Below are 4,470 nucleotides of genomic sequence, written 5' to 3'. Positions count from 1 at the left end.
TGGTACCCTCACCATTTTCCTGACTCTCAAACTCATTTGATAAAGAAAGTTGAGTTTTTGTGATTTTTTTTTCTAGGTCTCTAATCTTCATGGAGTTTCGCTAGAACAACTTCAGAATGTTTGGAGTGGAGTGGGGCTAACTGAATCACTGCACTGCATTTGTGTAGCTGTATCTGAATCTGTTCGCTCCGTGCAATTCTCCCCTCTCCCCTTTTGAGATAAGAGTTTCATTTTGTTGCCCTTGGGAACGTGCCACGACATCACAGCTCATAGCAACCTCCAACTCTTGCCTCAGCCTCCTGAGTAGCTGGGACTACAGGCATGTGCCACAGTGGCTGGCTAGTTTTTCTATTTCAGTAGGGACAAGATCTCACACTTGGTCGGTTAGGTTTTGAACTCAGGAGCTCAAGTAGTCCACCTACTTTGGCCTCCCAGAGTGCTAGGATTATACCGTTTCCCCGAAAATAAGACATCCTCCGAAAATAAGACCTACTTATAGGAAAGATAAGACGTCCCCTGAAAATAAGACCTAGTGCATCTTTGGGAGCAAACCTTAATATAAGACACTGTCGTATTTTCAGGGAAACAGGGTAGTTAGTATGAGCCACTGGGCCTGCCTCCAAGTTAACTTTAAACATTGCCTATTGTCTCATTGTTAAATAGAGCTAGTAATGGTATTAAATAATGTTGGAATAAAGTGGTGCAAAGTAACCATAAAATAAATGGCAAGTGGCAGCCCATCCAGCAGGGACACAAAGGTGGCCAATAAAAAGAATGGGAATTGAAGCCAGGCACAGTGGTTCATGCCTGTAATCCTAGCACTTTGGGAGGCCGGGATAAGTGGATCACTTGAGCTCAGGAGTCCAAAACCAGCCTGAGCAAGAGCCAGACACCATCTCTAACAGCCAGGCACAGCGGCGCCCGTGGTTCAGTGAGTAGGGCGCTGGCCCCATATACCGAGGGTGGCGGGTTCAAACCCAACCCTGGCCAAACTGCAACAAAAAATAGCCAGGCACTGTGGCAGGCACCTGTAGTTCCAACTAGTCGCGAGGCTGAGGCAAGAGAATTGCCTAAGCCCAGGAGTTGGAGGGTGCTGTGAGCTGTGACGCCATGGCACTCTACCAAGGGTGACAAAGTGAGACTGTCTCAAAAAATAAATAAATAAAAACAGCCAGGCATTGTGGCAGGCGACTGTAGCCCCAGCTACTTGGGAGGCTGAGGCAAGAGACCAGCATGAGCAAAAAACGAGACCCCATCCTTACTGAAATAGAAAAACTGAGGAGAGGATTGCTTGAGCCGGAGTTGGGGTTGCTGTGAGCACTCTTCCCAGGGTACAGCAGAAGACTCTGTCTCAAAAAAAAAAAAAGAGAAAGAAACGCCTTATAACAATGTCTACTTTACAACAGTACAGTAAGATATGAGTGGTTTTTGCACCTTTAAAATTTTAGGATTAGCAGAGTAATCAACTAATTTACCCTAACCCTTGACTGCCAGACTCCAGTGGAGCTGAAAGCAAGTTAAAAGACAGCTGTGTGAAGGGAATGCCTGGCCCAGTCCCCCTGGACAAGCTGAGTGGACATGATGGGTTTTGGTTTTACCAGGTGGACTTACGTGGGGATCTGTAACCACAGAATGGTGAACATCTGGAAAACAACACTATGGAAGGATTAAAAGACTCAACAAAATATAATGAAAGTGTTCTTAAAAAGATACAATCTTGGCTCGGTGCCCATAGCTCAGTGGTTAGGGCACTGGCCACATACACTGGGGCTGGTGGGTTCAAACCCAGTTGGGGCCTGCTAAAACATAACAAAAACAAAAAACAGTGACAACTACAACACTCGGGAGCCCATAGCAAGAAAATTCCTTAAGCCTAAGAATGGGAGGCTGCTGAGCTCTGAGGTCACAGTACCAAAAAAAAAAAAAGAAAAAAAAATCCTTCCTCCTCCAGGTACACAATGATTTAGGGGACACTGTTAGGCTTTCTGTTCAGGTTAGATGCTAAAATGTAATGATTTTCAGCAATCACTTTTAGCCGTATCATTCCCTGAAGTGATGGGTGAAGTTGATAGGTAGTTGGAATTAAGATTTTTTTTTTCGTTTTTTAGCCAGGGCTGGGTTCGAACCCACCACCTCCGGCATATGGGACCAGCGCCCCACTCCTTTGAGCCACAGGAACTGCCCTGGAATTAAGATTTTTTTACTATTCTGAAAAACAGTAACTTGAATTTGGCTTTGGAATAATGAGATGACTTATTTAGACATGGCCATGTTTAATGCCACAAAATTTACACACAACCTCAAAGTCTGCAAACTGCTGGTCCATCTTGCCTTCCAGTTCTAACCTCTCTCCATGCTGGACACAAGGCTCAGTACTGAGATGGTTCACATCCTCCCACCTCACCAATCTCAACAAAGAGAACTGTTTTAAACTATTTAAACTTTAGAAAGAGGGCAGACAATCCTTATCTTTTGCCAGCATTAACATCACCCTTTGCATATTGATTCTGGGAAAATTTTCTACCTAGTGTCTTATTTTTTCTGCACGTGTAATCAATGTTACATGTGCCCTCAAAACTGTGCATGTAAATAATTAAGAAACACAACCAATATTTCATATATATTGAGAGCCAACAGTGCTGTGAGGCTTTCTTTCAGGGGCAGCACCTGTGGCTCAAAGGAGTAGGGTGCTGGCCCCATATGCCAGAGGTGGTGGGTTCAAACCCAGCCTCAGCCAAAACTGCAAAAAAACCCCCCAAAACCCCCAAACTAATGTTTTTTTGTCATTTTTGAGACAGGCGCCCACCACAATACCCAGCTATTTTTTTTTTTTCAGCAGGCCCAGGCTGGGTCAAATCCACCAGCCCTGGTGCATGTGGCCGGCACCCTACCCACTAAGCTACAGGTGCCACCCCTAACTTGTTCGTTAACAAACTTTTAGCAGCCACTCCACCACACTTGGGACAATTTTTCACTTGTGTGTCTCTATCACAAGTGCTGTGATAACCACCTCAGACTACAGGGACCCCACTCTGTAGACTCCTCCTGCCACCTCCGATCCTATTCCCCACAGTGTTCTCTACACTCCCACTCCCCTTTGTCCTGAAATATAGCTATAAACTACTTAAGTCTGCGGCTATCCCAAGAGCCATAGGGTAAAACACATGAAGAAAAAGAACTATCTGCTGTGAGGGGCCTAGCTATGTTATTGAAAATAAAGCTTTGACCCAGCACAAAGAACTCTGGACCCTTTACCTATTTGTTGTTTTGAACTGTGGTCCACAGATCAGAAAAAATATAATATGCTCAGTAGTGTTTGTCAACGTTAGCGTATTATTGAAATTTTAACTATTTAGAGGGGAAAAGTGGAAGGGGGAATAATGAGATGAATTTTTGTGTTACTTCTGTAATTCCTAATAACACAATCTGCTATCCTAACCAGAGTTTTCTCTGATTTTACTTGAGTCTAATTATAAATAAGCATCTACTATTCTGATAGTAGCAAACCTAGGTTCTAATCTTGTGAACGTCTTAAACCATGCAATCTAAATACAAATAATGAAGATGTAGCCAACCATAAGTGTATGACCATAGCCATGAAAAAAAAAAAACAACGGTTGCTCCTCGTTCAAAGGACTGAAAAAGTTTAGGAAAGTAAATCAATGAAAAACAATCCAAGAAAAGTCATGAGGCAGATGCTACTATCTCAAATTCTAAATTCCATTGTTTTCTGTGATTACATATTCAGGACAGCGATGTCCATGGATATTACTGTTAAGAATCATAGTTTAGCAGGGGTTACTTTAGGAATCTTAAACACACTGCATATTCCATTCCACAAATTACATACAAAATTTAAACAAATATAGTTTTAAACATCTGTAGGTCTTACTCTTCACTGTAATTTTTGGGGTCTTTATGAATCAAGAAATTAAACTCCTTCCAGAGTATCTTGAGCCAAAGACTTAAATTATTTCCAAATAGGAAGCAAAGACACACACTACATAACATTTATAAACTTATATCCTAGACACTCACAACTCAACAAAACAAAAACCTCACAGAATTCAAGATACAGTTCTTAGGAATTTGAAGCTGTAGCCAAAATAAATGGTATATTTAAATTTTCTCTCCTTTCCATCCAAGTCTTTGCAATTTATTTTTATTCAGTAGTACATCCAATAGTAAGATGTTGATTCAGAAACTAAAGAAAAAGGACACAAGAATTTGAAGGGCTTAAATATATTTTTATATTGATATTCTGTGTCTTTCTACCCTAAAATAATACATTATTATTGATTACATACAGGATGAGGTGAGGTATTTGTAAAATATCTCATAAAAATATTTAATATACAGTATTCTACATGAGATGGAATCTTATGAACCTTTAGGTCTTTGAAGTGTTAAATTGATCATCTAAATTAAACTGTCCTGAATAGACTTAACCGTTGTTCTCTAAAACCATGT

This window comes from Nycticebus coucang, chromosome 4 (assembly GCF_027406575.1).
Source record: "Nycticebus coucang isolate mNycCou1 chromosome 4, mNycCou1.pri, whole genome shotgun sequence".
Classification (NCBI taxonomy): Eukaryota; Metazoa; Chordata; class Mammalia; order Primates; family Lorisidae; genus Nycticebus; species Nycticebus coucang.
This window is presented reverse-complemented; position numbering follows the sequence as displayed.